This window comes from Amphiprion ocellaris, chromosome 4 (genome assembly GCF_022539595.1).
Source record: "Amphiprion ocellaris isolate individual 3 ecotype Okinawa chromosome 4, ASM2253959v1, whole genome shotgun sequence".
NCBI lineage: Eukaryota > Metazoa > Chordata > Actinopteri > Pomacentridae > Amphiprion > Amphiprion ocellaris.
The window spans coordinates 16,281,540-16,298,186 of record NC_072769.1 but is presented as its reverse complement, the minus strand read 5'-3'; the positions used below and the strand labels follow the sequence as shown (position 1 = coordinate 16,298,186).

Genomic DNA, 16,647 nt, shown 5'->3' with positions numbered 1-16,647 from the left:
AATGAGACTTGCCATTAAGGCTAGTGTTAACATTCACATGTTCTTGTTACTTATAAAGTCACAATGTTTATTACATCCTGAGGACAGATACAACACTTTTTCATGTCTTCTGTCATGTTCTTCTCTTTTATTTTTGAGAAACAAACACGAACTTAAAATGGACTAATTTTGGTTTAAATTTGCACAACACAAGCTGTCATAGTGGATACATGCAGGTAACTAAAGTGAAATGTGTATATTTTTTCCAACAGATTCTCAGGGAAGCTTGTGATGTGTAAGACACCTGACTGTATGAACTATTAGCATGAGAGAGAAAACGTGTCAGAAGTTACAGAGTGCTGACGTCAGCTTGTTGGCTGCTTTTCTCTGTTTTACATTACAACCATGCAACGCAGATCTTTGTCTGTGAACATCTTGTGATAAATCTGGGTGTGTTTTTTTCTAAATCAGGCAAATATTTGACAACAGAAACAGGGAGATGTTCTAGTGACAAGGTTTATTTTACATTATGCAGCTCTCAGTGCTGACAGACTGAGATGCAGGTGATGGAGCAGCTTTAGTCATCCTCAAGATGTTGGGTGGCTTACAGAAACGTGAAACACCTCACAGCAATGCAGTGATATTGCTTCAAGTCCAGAAATATTTTCTCTAAAATGAAAGAAAATATATTGAAAAACATGTGAGCACTCTATAGGGTAAACCATTCCGGACATTTACTTAATTTTGGGAACTTTTCTGTGCTTTCTTATCACTTTTTTGTTTATTAAAGATCATAAGTCATCTGTTTATTAAGTTTTTTAAAATCAAGTATAAGCCATCTGAAAACTGGTCATTGGGTATGAAAGACATGTTATCTTTAAAAGAATAGCCAAACTTAGAAAAATTTACAAAAATCTATGCTACCATTCAAAAGTTTGGGGTCACTTAGAAATGTTCTTATTGTTGAAAGAAAAGCACTTTTTTTCAATGAAGATAACATTAAATTAAGCAAAAATACAGTCTAGACATTGTTAATGTGGTAAATGACTATTTTAGCTGGACACGGCTGATTTTTAATGAAATATCTATATAGAAGCCTATTTTCAGCAACCATAACTCCTGTGTTCTAATGTTACATTGTGTTAGCTAATGGTGTTGAAATGCTAATTGATGGTTAGAAAACCCTTCTGCAATTATGTTAGAACATGAATGAAAGTGTGAGTTTTCATGGAAAACATGAAATAGTCTGGGTGACCCCAAACTTTTGAATGGTAGAGTAAATTTGAAAATACAATATTACATAGAAATTATTTTATTCTACATGTATCATTTAAATATATGCTCACAACTTACAAAACAAATCAGGGACTTTTCGGTTTAAGAGGGGCTGACCTGTCGGCTGTGTTTACCCAGAGTTGAGTGAAGACTAGTATCAAAACAAATTCAAAATGTAAGTAGTCAAATATCTACAGTATGTAGAGCGATCATTTTCATTGTAGTATCGATGACACTTGTGGCCACTTGGGAAAGTCTTGTACAAACTGATTCCAGGTTTTTCAAATTAACAAATTCAACTTTTCACTTTTTAAAATGATCTATGACTTTGCTAATCTGCACCACACACATTTTTGAGTTTTCTCTACTTCTAGCCATGGTTGTGGTCTTTTCATAGAGGTGCAAGGTTTAATATTACACTGAAAAATGAGTCCACAGTGAGTAAAAATATGACAGGAGCAAAACACTGCTTGGGGTTCGAAGGGGTAAAGAATCTTAAAAAACAAATGAGAGAGAGATAAGAAAGTGATAAGTATTATCTTGAATTTGTGCCACTAACATAAACTGTCCATCGTATGTCAGTCAGCTTTTTCTATCCTAAGTTAGAAGAGCATTTATTTATTTTTAGGTATGACCCTGTGTGGGGAAAGACATATATTCACTCACCGGCTGCTTAAAAAAAAAACAACACACAGTCACGTACACTCAAACATGCACACAGGCAAACCTCAAAATGATCTGAGTGATTTGAAGCAATACTTTAGATGAATTGATGTGGTCGAGCCTGATGAGGATTTCATGTGTGCGTGTATAAACTCAGATAATGAGCCAGCTGTGAAACTATTACAATGACCAGATTCATAAACACACACACACACACACACACACGGGCACACAGTCTGCCAAAAGTTAAGTTATACCAGAGACGATATGTGCAATAAGGCACCATTAAATAAAGAATGCAGCTTTAAAAGAACATTAAAAGAATACCTTGTCTGTTGTATTTCAGTCCCACCATGTCATGTGTCAGACTGACGTCTGCGTATTTGTGTGTGATGTATGAGCAGTTGTCAGCTGTATGAACTCTGGAACCGTGGTTGTTGTCTGATAATGTCACACACTAAAATAATATCATAAATGTGTGAGCGTGTGTGTGTGTGTGTGTGTGTGTGCGCATGTGTGTGTGTGTGAAGCCGCTATTTTCAGTTGCAGCTCATTCCAGCCTCGTGTCTCTGAACTTGTTGGGTGTTCTCAGTGTGTGTGTGTGTGTGTGTGTGTGTGTGTGTGTGTGTGTGTGTGTGTGTGCACATATTTTCATCTGTTTCAGTTTGTGCATGCCCTCACTTATATTTCAGCAGACTGATATATATGTGCGCATGTGTGTGTGTGTCTATGTAGCATTGTACAACTGTGTTCTCAGTATGTGGCTCGGTGCCCACAGCGGCTCAACCCTGGAAAATGGGAATTATTTCTCTGCCTGCAGGTCTGCATCTAGTTAGCCGAGTGCAGAGCATCGACGTGAACATCAACCTCAAACCAAATAACCAAATAAAAACAACACCAGCCACCACGCCACCACAAGCCCTCTGTCTCCAGCCACACACACTTCACACGCCCCTTTAAAAATGTCAACTCGTTCAAAGGCAGATGCTAAAAAAAACAGTTAGTTTGGGGGTAAACAAGGGCATGTGGGGTGTGTGTGCATTCATTTCTCCAAAAAAATTATGTTTATACACGACTAATTTTCTGCCTGTATTATATTTCTTTTTGGACAGTGTGGAAATATTGGTAATGATTTCCCATGTTGGAAAAAAAGGTGACACTGGACACATCAGCTAAATGTTGTGTGACAATCTATTGTTTCCTTCAAGTCATCTCTGGCAAGACAACAGCTGATGAATTATGTTTCCAGCAGTGATTTGTGGTGGTTTTAAACAGTCACACATGAAAAATGTGATGACAAAACCAGTGTTACATCAGAAAATACCACAATATGTCATTGTGGACGGCAGATACAAACTGTATTTTATTGTTTAGTTTTTGAGGACCGGCTGACCTTTCCATAACTTTAACCAAAGAGTTCCTATTTCTTGAATCACACATGGGAGGATTCTAGACTTGTCAGCCCACCATCCAACCTGACCACCTCATTAACACTCCTCTGTGTTACAAGAACATGTTATTTAACGGAAAACAAAGTTGCCAGCAGACATTAATCAGGCTGCAAATGCACCTAAACGAAATTGGCAAAGCAAACAATAGCAGTATATAAACATCATTTGGAGAAGACGGGGTTGGCATTTGTATCTGTTGAGTCAGCCGTGGGGTTGCGTGTTTAGGATGTAGGAAACAAGGGTGTAGGAGGTCATAACCTCCTCACACACACACACACACACACACACACACACACACACACACACACACACACACACACACACACACACACACACACACACACACACACACACACACACACACACACACACACACACACACACACACACCCTTCCTAAAAGAAAGTCCCATGAGCCATCATGTAAGTATTCTGATATCACTTCCTTACCTAAATAAAGTTTATTAAGCGCCAGCGCACGCCAAGTTGCAATTATCACTCCATGGTGCAACTGTAACTCTGGAATACCCGTTCTTGCTTTCCAGACTTGTTGCTGGCAGGCGGTTCGTCCAAAAACAGGCTCATCAGTGAGTCAAGGGAAGACTCCCGTCACCCCCAGCCAGCTAGCAGTCACAAAAAATCACCACAAAGGGAAAGGAAAGTCTCAGATCCTATTTTCTTTAAACTGTTAATTATGGATGCTGTGCTTTGGCATCTGCTGTGTTTGTCCTAATAATGAATGCAGCCATGCGGTCATCTCTCACACCAACACTCCCTCTCCTGGCAGAGGGCGCCTGAGGTTTCTCCCTGGGTATCGTCATCCGGCCAACCCCAATCTCCAATGTCTGCCGTCACCGGGTTGACCACTGACCTGGGCGACGGCATGTGTGCGGGTGCCAGGTGGCCTGTTGTCATGCAGCACACGAAATGGTTGCAGGTCAAGGCTGTGTGTTGGTCTGTGTGTGTGTGTGTGTGTGTGTGTGTGTGTGTGTGTGTGTGTGTGTGTGTGTGTGTGTGTGTGTGTGTGTGTGTGTGTGTGAGGGCTGATTCATATTCACTTTTCCCATGGTGGTTTCCAGTGTCTCCCGCCCCTCCTCACCTCTCCTCCCTGCTGCCTACAGTGACTCACCGCGGTCTGTTAGCACTCACAGCCGCAGACCTGGGCTGCAAGGGTGGGGCAGGAGGTGGGGGGCGATGGGAGCCGGGGGTCACTGGGTGGGCAGTGGGTGTTTCCTCTTGTATGCCGGTCGGCTACGCATGGATAAACGTGTGCGTTCTGCGCTCTCTTTGCTAGATGTGGACGCTATGAGCGGCTGTAATGGCAGTTTTGGTCCACAGACACACACACACACACACACACACACACACACACACACACACACACACACGTACAGACAAAACAGCTGCTGGAACACTTTGAGGTGAAGCCATATTTGCAGAAATCACAGTGACAAGCAGCATTAACCCTAAATGTCAGCGTCAATTTCTCTAAGCGAAGTGCGCCACGTTACGTTCCCCTGGCCAACATTTGGCTTGGCTGGAACCTACAGGGAAGGAAACCCAACTCTGCTTTTTAAATGCACAACTTTTAATCATGTTACCCATCAAGCTTCATTTTATTGCACATTTTAGCAGGTTTTTGTTAGACATTCGAGAGTCTGCATGCTTTGCTCTTAATGTGCGTGATTTATCGGGGTTAATGTGACTGTACTTGATGTGACTGTGGGAATAACTCACATTTATGAGCCAGTTCCTATGATATAGTTGTCATCTGGTTTGGTTTACATGTCAGCGTGCCATCACATCATGTCCACACTATGGGAGCAAAATTTAAAAGAAACCTCTTTTGACATCCTGGTGCTTGAAACACACACAGATTCCCTTGTTTGTGTTCTTACTGTTCAAAAAGTCCACATAATGAAGCAAAAAATAAATATATGTTTATACCCTTCTGAGTGACATAGAGATGTGTGTTCTGATCTGATGTTCTTATTGGCAGCGTATCATTTTCTGAGTCTTCCAAAACTGTCACAGATGATTGTTAAAAGTGGGCAGTGGTGGTCTGGGTGGCACCAGCAGTGGGTTATTGTCTGGTGTGGGTGGTGGTGACAGAGGTCTGTGTAGCTGCTGGACACCATCATGCTGATGTAAGGGATATCATGTCTTTACCTCTTCATTTTTATGCCTCATGACAGGCAAGGATGAAGGCAAGATGTTTTTTGGTTGTTCATCTTTTTGTTTCATTTTTGTGAATGTAAAATCAGTTTAAAGTCTTGAGGAGATTTCTTCAGATTTGGCACAAACGCTGTCTTGGACTCAGCGATGAACTGATTAGATTTTGGTGGTCAAACCAAAAGGCAATGAAACTCAAAACTCAAGAAATCTACGCTAATTATGACAACATTTCACAGGAATGAAGGATCAAATGATGAATTGATGACATTTTACATCCAAAAGGTCAAAGGTCAACTTCACTGTGATCATTTCTGACCATTATTTTGGGCCATAACTCAGAAACATAATGGCACTTTGTAGGTGATAACAGGCTGACGTTTCTGTGCCCATCTTTGAACTTCATTTTGATCTTAACTACACACCTGGAAAGTTTCACGACTGTAATAGGTGTGACGCTATCGTGTTGACAAAATCCGTCTTAAAAAACAGCTGCCAAAGTGCTCAAAACTGCCTTTGAGGTAGTTCCTGCTACAGAAGGGGTTCCAGGACCACATTTTGTCACAGCCTCGAGTCCACAAGGTTACAAACCAATAGAATTAAACTGCATTCTTCATTATATTCTGAAAGGAATGTAATTTAATTTCAAAATGAGCATGATATGCCAGTGCCACAAAATCTCCATTATGAGGTAGGAGGGGGAGATCAAGGTATAAACCAGAGCCTGCACTTTCATATAGAGGTTCCTGTTCTTGTCCTGTGATGGATGACAGACCATCAGTGTTAGACTTAAGATTTGTTTTCTGTTCTTGTTTACTTTCATTTTTCATTTTTTTTCTGGTTCAGTTTAGATGGCAAAACTACATGGTTAGGACAGAATATGACATGTTCATGATATTTTTGAAGCTTGTCCTATATTTATTGGGTTATAAGGGTGACTTGGTCTTGCCCCATCTAATAAATAAAGCAATACAATAAATAGCAAAGACATTGGTTACAAAGGCAAATCCCACTTTTTCCTTTTTTTAAAAAAATGAAATTCAAGTAGTGCAAGTCCAGTGAATAGCTTGACATGGTACAAAGGTAAGTGCCAGAGGTTGAAAAAAAGGTAAGGTTAAACAAAACGGAAAAATAATCTACATTTCAGAATTATACAAAAAGTTTTTTTTTTTTGAGGGAAACAAAGAAACCTACAAGTGCTACACACTATGGAAGACTGGAAGAAGGTTTTATGGATGGATGAATTCAAATTTGAAATCTTTGGTTCGACACACAGGATTTTTGTACCCCGTCGAGTAGGAGAAAGGATGGTTCCTCAGTGTGTGACATCAACTGTCAAACATGGAGGAGGAAGTGTGATGGTCTGGGGCTGTTAAATTTCATTGGTTTATTTGTTTGATGCTTTCATTTTAGAGTACAATGAGTCATTTACATGCATAATTTCCCCCCCAAAAAACTCCAAAAACTGGAAGAATTGGGGTGCTCTAAAACTTAACCGGTCGTGTATTTGTGATAATCTTTTTTTACAAACAAACATAATACGACAAACAAGTTTTCTCCCAGTATAATGCACAGTCATGTCATTTTCTGAAGACTGAGCTGTTTGTCATAATGGTTAAAAAAAAAAGTGAGGCAAAAATGTAGACATCTAAAAAGTGCAGTGATTTAGAGTTATTCCATGTTAATATTCATGCACATATATAGACATGAATGCATACACACACACACACACACACACACACACACACACACACACACACGCAACATATAAACAGACATGCCCATACACACCGTAAATTGTATACACATACTTAAATCTACACACATACAGTATGTGATCACAGTGACTCAATTAACACATTCAAAATGCCATTTAGCACTACCAGCCTACACACAGGGGAACAGCATCCTCACACACACACACACACACACACACAGACAGCATGAGTTACACATACACATATTTCACACTGAGTGCATATTTTTGGCTCCACATTGCTGAAACAAGCTGTATATACTCTGACAGATGACACAGTAACAAGTGTGTGTGTGTGTGTGTGTATGTGCGTATGTGTGAGGTTGTCAGAATGTCTTTTGTTAACAAACAGCCATAAGGGACACACACATGCAGTGACTTAGAGGAGAAACTATTACCACCATCGGGGCACACAGACTCTCCGCAGCAGGGTGGCTACAGAAAAAATGCGTAAATGAAACCAGATTCAGTCCCTGACAGAGATAAAATGCAGCATGGGAAATTTTATACTTTATTCATAGCGCATTTAATTTCCACAGCAACATGCAGGTTAACATCAATCCACACACTCATTATCCCACCCACACTTGTCAAGCTACACCAGTGTCTTGTGTTTATTTTAGTTCCGAGACACAGCAGGTGTATATTTAAGCTGACTTAAATTCTGCCAATCAATGCCTTATTTACAAAGAACTTTTCCAACAAAAAATGCGGCAAAATGGGATTTACTGTTCAACAACGGCAGGTGAAGATGTAAGAGAGAGAAAAAAGGCTTGAAACAAAGAAAAGTAAATTAAAAGCAGATGCGTTGAATCGTCAAGCAGGCGTCGCCCTTCAGAACAAGATCCAAAACAATTCAAAGTAATCAAAAATACACATGCACTTCAACTATGAGCATATGCGAAAGTGTTTTTTCATTTTAGTTCAGCTATACTTATTATTTATTTTCGAATACTTTTGCCAACTTACTGAGAGACAATTTGAAGTTTCAAAAATAAAGCCAAAATATTTTGAGCAAACCATTTTTTTCTCTTTAATTCTTGATGTTTTCAGCTTTTGTTCTTAAAATATTGACTTTTTCTTCATTGGATTGTAACTTTTTATGTCAAAATATTTTGACTTTCTTTTTGACATCACTGGTGCTCCATTTATTAGTCCGCCAAGGAACGCAGCAGAGTTATGTGACGATCGGCGTTGGTTTGTCTGTCTGTCTGTTCGCAGCATTACTCAAAAACAAACGGATTTGGATGAAATTTTCAGAGAAGGTCAGAAATGACACAAGGACCAAGTGATTAGATTTTGGCAGTGATGCGGCTTATAGTCTGGATCCACAGATTGGCTAAAGATTTCTGTATCATTGCGAGATAACAGCACAGCATCACTATAACTATGACAACAATTGAACATAACATCAGCTGAGTGCTGACGATCACATGATTGCAATCCTACTACAAATTGACTGCTGTGGACTTATCAGGACTTATACGTTGGAAATGATACAAGGAGCAATTCATTAAATTGTGGCGGTGTTTCTGAGTCCCATCAATTCCCGCTGCCCGCTACATATTTAGGTCATGCAACTCGGTATCCGTACATAACGTACACATGCATAACACACACCTGTGCTCAGTGCAAGGTCATTTTTTTGTGGGTACATCTATATTAAATGGCCACATTCTATGTTGCCGTGATTTCTAATCATCAATAACTAATAAACAAAAGCTGCATTTCAGAAAAAATAAATGCTGCATTTCTGACAATGCCACATGGGGGAATGACCAGCCTTGGTGGAGCACTGCTCTCTCGGAGTGCTTTCCTAGTTTAATTAGATCCAGTCAGGCAAAGTTCATTTAACCAACTTTGCTTCACAGTCTAGACTTTGTCATCTGATGCACCTATAACTAAGAATATGAGAACTGGAATCTCCAAATGTTAAAAAAAAAAAAAAAAAAAAAAAAAAAAAAATTAACTACAGTCCACGCATGGACGACGGTGTCAGGAGAGTCGGCACACACTTTTTGTATTTGCACTGTCAGTCAGCTGAAGTCTGGAGAGACACAATAAGCTGCCACAATAAACTGACAACCGGCAACACACATCCGTTTGTTGTGTGTCAGGTTTGTGTTTGACATGTGTTCTCCGCTGCCCAAGGTCGAACAAGCCGTGCGTACGCTGCTTTGTGTGTCAGACAAACTGTTCATGGCGACAAGGCCATCGTGAGGAAACTGGTACACTAATGACATGTGACAAGGGTGTACAGAGTTGACCTAGTCGCAAACTTTCTCCCCCTTTTCTCTCTTTTTCACATCATTTTCTCTGTCTGTCTCTGAGCTTAGTTGACAGCAGTTGTGTGGAGGGAAACCCCTCCAGTATTGTTTTTCCATGTCACTGTGAAGCGCTGTCATCCAGCCGCGGTCACTCTTGCCAATAGTCATCAGCCATGATTCCTTTAACATGCTTTTTGTTAGCCGGGATTCTGCACATTACCCCGGCAATGTGAATCTAATGAACGACTGGTGCCACAGATTTTGAAGCGAGCTATGCGGCTCTTGGTCCGATTTGAAATGAGCTAATTAACGGTATATTCTAAGCAGAGGAATGTAAGTACGGATTAGGAGAAAAGGGCAGGACGAGTGTGTGTGCGGGAGGGCGCTGTGTGCAGAAGAGCTGAGTGGGTGAAATGCAGGAGAAAGTAGGAGGATGCAAAGTGAACAGAGGGGGTCAAACAGAGGGTGATGGAGAGTGTGTGTGAGTGTTTGTGTGCGTCTTAGTGGGGAGAAAGGGCATGATAATTAGCCTGTTAATCATCTGGTTCGAATCACTGAAGGAGCCCCAAATGCCTTCAGGTTAGACACATCTGTATGTGTGAGTGTGTGTCCAGGTATGCTGAGTACCGCTGCACAGTTGGTGACCCCATAAAAATCTGCCTGCAGGAGAACAGTTCTCCAGAGCCGTAACTCAGTGTCTCAACCAACCTTCACAGACATCCTGACACAGCGCTGATCTAAGCTGCAACAGCAGACAGGAGATTCATGTCCGTCCATAGTTCACAAAGCAATGACCCACAAACTCCATAAAACTTCTCGCGAGGGCTGCTAAACAAGCCGAGTGGCTGTCACAGAAGAGCTCTGGGTTCACCGTCATTTCAGTCACAGCTGCAGCACAGTGTCACCTTGCAGCTCGTTCCTGAAAGTGCACCGATATCCAGTTGCAACTTCTTTTTTACTAACTGTCTGAACAACTGGTCTGATTCTCTTTGTTTACAAGTCTCCACCTCTCTCACTGTGATTTATTTAATGCAAGATAATGACTTCTTTTTTTTACCTCATCTGTACCCCAGCTGAAAACAACTACAGTGCCGTGAAAATGTATTTGCCTCTTTTTTCAAATTTTTTTTTTGTTGCATATTTTCCCCACTTTAACATTTAAAATCATCAAATAAATGCAAATATCAGATAAAGATAACCCAAGTAAACGCAAAATGTAGTTTTTAAATGATAATTTTACTTATTAAGGAAAAAAAAATATTCAAAGCTACCCTGGCCCTGTGAGAAAAAACAATTGCCCCCTAAACCTAATAACTGGTTGGGCCACCCTCAGCAGCAACAACTAAAATCAAGCATTTTCCATAACTGGCAATGAGTCTTTCACATCAGTCTTTCACATCTCTGTGGAGATATTTTGGCCCACTCTTCTTTGCAGAATTGTTTTGAATCAGCAACACTGGAGGGGTTTTCAAGCACGAACGGCATTTTAAGGTCATGCCACAGCAATTCAATCGGATTCAAGTCCGGACTTTGACTAGGCCACTCCAAAACCTTCATTCTGGCATTTTTTTGCCATTCAGAAGTCAACTTGCTGTCCAGAACCCAAGTGCGCTTCAGCTTGAGGTCACAAACTGATGGCCGATCATTCCCCTTCAGGATTTTCTTGTAGAGAGCAGAATTCATGGTTCCACCAATCAGAGCAAGTCGTCCAGGTCCTGAAGCAGAAAAGTAGCCCCAGACCATCACACTACCACCACGTTTGACTGTTGCTATGATCTTCTTTTTCTGAAATGCTGTGTAATTTTTACGCCGGATGTAATGAGACACACACCTTCCTAAAAGTTCAACTTTGGTCTCGTCAGTCCATAGAATATTCTCCCAGAAGTCTTAGGGATCATTTAGATGGTTGTTTGCAAAAGTCAATGAGCCTTTATGTTCTTTTTGGTCAACTGTGTTTTTTTCCGTGGAACTTTGCCATGGATGCCGTTTTTGCCAAGTCTCTTCTTTATTGTTGAGTCATAAATACTGACGTTAACTGAGGTAAGGGAGTCCTGCAGTTCTTTAGATGTTGTCTTGGGTTCTTTTGTGACCTCCTGGATGAGTCGTCGCTGTGCTCTTGGTGTAATTTTGGTGGTAAAGGTTCACCACTGTTCCATGTTTACTCCATTTGTGGATAATGGCTCTCACTGTGGTTCACTGGAGTCCTAAAGCTTTAGAAATGGCTTTGTAACCCTTACCAGACTGATAGATGTCAGTTACTTTATTTCTCATCCATTCTTGAAGTTCTTTGGATTGTGGCGTTTTGTTGCAGCTTTTTGAGACCTTTTGGCCGACTTCATTTTATTAGACAGGTTCTATTTAAGTGATTTCTTGATTGAACAGGTCTGGAGGTAATCAGGCTTGTGGAAAGTGAAATTGAATTTGCTTTCCAAAATATGTGATTAGCCACAGTTAAAGCCACAGTTAATTCATGATTTAACAAGGGGGGCAATTATTTTTTCATATAGGTTGAGATAGGTTTGGCTAGCTTTTCACCCTTAAAGCATTAAATCATCATTTTAAAACTGCATTTTGTGTTTACTTTGGTTATCTTTATCTAATATTTAAATTTGTTTGATGGTCTTTAACACTTAAGTAGGGGGAATAGTCAAAAAAATAACAATTCGAGAAGGGGGCAAATAGTTTTTCATGGCACTGTATGTTCACTATGTAGACACAAATGTTTTCAGATATCCACCAGCATTTACTATGTGCATCAGCACCTTTACAAAATATGAGAAACTGCTGCAGATACTCTTGTGACTTAAAAAAACAATATTCATATTTCTGCTTGCATTAATTTATTGCATATAAGGTGAAACTTGTTGATCCCATGACAGAAACAGTTACCTGCAGAGCAACATCACAGAATGAATCTGTAAGACCAGGATTTGCAATCATTTTTAACTTTCTGAGTGAATATTTTTCATGGAAATATTGGAATGCACAGCCACTGTGCTTAACTCGTGTGTATGATGACTTTGTCAGACAACGTTGCAGTTATTAAATCTGTATTTTACTGGAGCAGAGCGGCAGCTTGGCAATGGCTCTGCAGTGACTGCCGGTTAACATGTAGTCTCACTGAGCTGTGCTTCAGTCACTGTTTCGTATTCATATCATCGACTGACAAAAGAAATAGAAAAATGTGTAAATGAGAACGGCTTTAAAGGCAATGCAGCTACTACAATACTGTACACGTGAGCACAGAGGGCAAAAGAGAAGAAAGCTGATGGAAGCACTGGCAGGTTAAGTTGTACTAAAGCACAATGGGGGTTAATTTCCTCAGATGCTGGGAGTGCATAAAGACTCTTGTGTTCACTCTTGCAGCCAATAGCAACATTTGGGTTTTTTTGATCACAGCTGAGACACTTTAAAGTTAGCAGCAGCAGCTCTAGAAAGTAAAAAAAAAAAAAAAAACAAAACCTGATCACTCTGTACAAAGTTCAAGCTGAACGAGTATTGTTTCCTTCCTTGGTGTGCAGCAAAATACTTATCACTGACTTGTGATCCTGGGAGGCTACCTCGTTGTTGAGGGGCTTCGAGGGATAAAGGAAGCATCTTCATAACAGCTTTTACTTTTACATCACCAGGCAAATAACAACCAAAACCAATAAAAACAACCAATCAAAATGGATTTGCACCATATGGGACCTTTAATCTTTCTTTTTTTATTAAGATCAGTTCTCCAAAAGTCTGTAGAGTTTAGCAGCAGAGGGAATGTTATGCTTTTCTTCCTGCTAATATGCACCGTTCTGGGCAGTCACAAAATAGGGACTGTTGGCAAGCTGTGAACATTAATTAAAACGACTGAGGCCAGAGAGTATCTGTTACTACAGCGATCAGAAATAAGCTGCTAATGTGTTTTCAGTGTGCTTGTAAAAGACCACAAAATATTTTTGAGATTGAAAGGTCATTCTCGACCTTGGAATCAGCACTTGACAAAATTCTCTCACCACGATGTCCATGCTATAGCTGTTCTGGAGCTCTCGATCATATTTCACCATTTTCCTCCACAGAGGAAGTTGCCGACCTTAAAGCTGGACTCGCACTGCAGGAGTTGTGAGCTGATTTACCATCATTTCAGCCCTCCTGACAGTCAGAGGAGGAATTTGGTCAGGGTCAATGGTTTATTATTATTTGTTAATGTGAGGGGTTTATGGATCCAGTCAACTGTTTGCAGACTCGTCTGGGCCACCCAGATAATGTCAAACATGTTTTTATGTTAACAAGTGAAAACTGGGATGATTATCATGTTACTGCTTAGAGCAGCAGACACTGTTGTCAGCAACAGTGTAGTCCTTGAGGCTAATGCTAGTTTTAGATATTTAAAAGTGATTAAAGTTAACATTTCAAACCTGGTTCTCGCTCAACATTTTTTTCAACCATGTTCTCATCCACACTCAGCACCAAGCTTCTATAAATATCCCGTGGTGTGTGATATGCTACTATTTTCAAATCTTGTAGTGCGTATATGTATGACTACACAGTAAAAAAAACAAACAAAAAACCCCCCAGAAAATCTGGCAGAACGGTGCCAGAAAAAAATGTACTAAAAATCTGATAAATACTGTACCAGTCAAAAATTGTAAAAACTTATAACAGCAATTATCTGTAAAATAATTATATTTTTTAGTTAGTTTAAATACAGTCTAACGATATAATTGTACAGCCACACATTGTAAAAAAAAAAAAAAATATATATATATATATATTATTTGTAAAAATACATATAGTTCATGTGGACATTATCTACAGTTTTGGTTTGTTTTTTAAACAGTCAGTGTGTAAACTAATACTTTTTTCTGTGATTTCATTAGATTTTAGCTGCATTTTAACATATAAACAAAAAAAATGTAAAACAAAAGTTTAACAATGATTTTTTATTTTTCAGTCCTTCATATACATACTTTTTATTTCAAATAACGACAAATATCTGTAAAATAATGTGTTTTTTTTTAGATTCCAATAACTGTAAAATACTGCACATTTACAAATTTGTAAATGGATCAAATTGTTAAAAAAAAAAAAAGGAAAAATACTGATTCTGATGTGGACATTATGTACAGTTTTGGTCTGTTTTTAAACAGTCAGTGTGTAAACTAATACTTTTTTTCTGTGATTTCATTAGATTTTAGCTGCATTTTAACATATAAACATAAAAATGTAAAACAAAAATTTACAAATTATTTGTCATTGTTCAGTCCTTAATATACATACTTTGTATTTCAAATAATGGAAAATAGCTGCAAAATAATGAGATTTTAAAAAATAGATTTCAACATGTAAAATTGTGCATGTTTACGGTCAAATTTGGAAAAGATCAAATTGAAAAAAAAATGGAAAAATACTGATTTCAGATGTAGACATTGTTTAGTTTTGGCCTGTTTTTCAGCAGTCTGTGTGTAAATTCATACTTTCTCTGTGATTTCATTAGATTTTAGCTGCATTTTAACAAACAAAAAATGTAAAGCAAAAGTTTAAAAATGATTTGTCATTTTTTAAATCCTTAATATACATACTTTTATTTTTTCAAATAATGTAAAATATCTGCAAAATAATGAGATTTTTTAAAAATTGCAATACTTGTAAAATAATGCACGTTTACAGTCAAAGTTGTAAAAGGTCAAAATGAAAAAAAATTTGAAAAAACACTGATTTCTGATGAGGACATTGTTTATAGTTTTGGCCTGTTTTTTAGCATTGACATGTAAATAAATACATTTTGTAATTTTTTTATCCGTAATTTACAAAACAGGGAAAATCTGTCAGATAACTACGTTATTTTAATGAAATTACAGCTTAAAACCCCCCAAATTCCTGAGGAGAATATCAATAAAGTTTCTCCTTATATGTGTGATGCAATCTGATTTCAAAATCTGTTGTGTAAGCCCGGTCTTAGGCAGCTCCAGATCAATATCCAAAGTCAGCTGACCCAAACAGTTTGCTGCCTGTTAAAAGTTGCATCACACTGTAGAAGCTGCAGCTGAAGGAAATTACCAGTGTTTTTGCGCTGACTTTGCTGAACGCTAGCGGTGCAGGACACATGAGACCCGCAGGTCGGCCTCAGACGTCCAACAGCTTCATCGGGTGTGTCAGTGTGGTTAGAAAGAGGTGAGCTACTTCCATCATTCACCCTGACACGCTCCACCACAGCCCTCCTGCCCCTCAGTAACAGTAGCTCTACCATTAGCAGCTGTAATGCTCTGACCAACATGCATTTCTGTCTTCCACATCTGGCGCTGCCTCGGGACATGTGCTGAGGTCTGCTGGTGCTGGCAGGCCTCTTTGACTGGTCACTGGTGTTCGTAGAGGCGTGTGCGTATGAGTGTGTTTGATCGCTGGAATGTGTGTGTGCGTTGCTCACCTTGCTGTAGGCGAGGCATTACAGTGAGAGTTGAAGGGTCCTGCTGTGAGGTCACACGCCCACACACTCGCTCAGCTCCTCCTCGAGGAATCTTGAGGTCAGCAGCAGAGTTTCCCTGTTTTGTCGACTGTGAGGAAACAGGAGGATTAGACCCGGGGAGACATTGCAAAGACTTGACGTAGGACTGGGAATTCTGGAATGACCCTTCTCTTGTAGGTTCTTGAAGATGTTTCACCTTCATCCATGAGGCGTCTTCAGTTCTAACTGACTAACTTTGACAAGTGGTGGGGGAAAGGAGAAGGTTTGCGACACCACTTATCAAACACCTATAATAAAGTGATAATGTCTCTCCCCAGAAAGTTTCGCCATCGTTAACATCTTGAGTCACTCCTGACTTGGCGGATTCACATCCTTTGTTGTGTACACTAGCAGCCCACCACCATGATTGCTGTCGTTGTTAGTGGACCTTCTGGCTTCACAACAATTCACACCTGGAGGCTGTGAGTCCTGGGTCATTAATGGACCATTAGCCATGTGACCTGGAGTGACTATATATTCTGTAACTCCCCATCAGTCAGTCAAGACTGAAGAAGCCTCTTGGATGAAAGTAAAATATCTTCAACAACTTACAAAAGATGATTGATTTTTACTGACACTCCTATGAGAATCATTTCTAGTTTAG

The 16,647-nt window shown here is 39.5% G+C and overlaps 1 long non-coding RNA gene across 1 annotated transcript in view; it reads right to left on the bottom strand.

Annotated features, from left to right (window-relative positions):
* LOC129348723 (uncharacterized) overlaps nucleotides 1-16,647 on the bottom strand; it is a 64,388-nt gene that overhangs the window by 40,661 nt on the left and 7,080 nt on the right. Inside the window, exon 2 of the long non-coding RNA XR_008601382.1 lies at nucleotides 15,966-16,092. This is a non-coding gene — a long non-coding RNA (uncharacterized LOC129348723). The remainder of the gene's footprint in view (nucleotides 1-15,965; nucleotides 16,093-16,647) is intronic.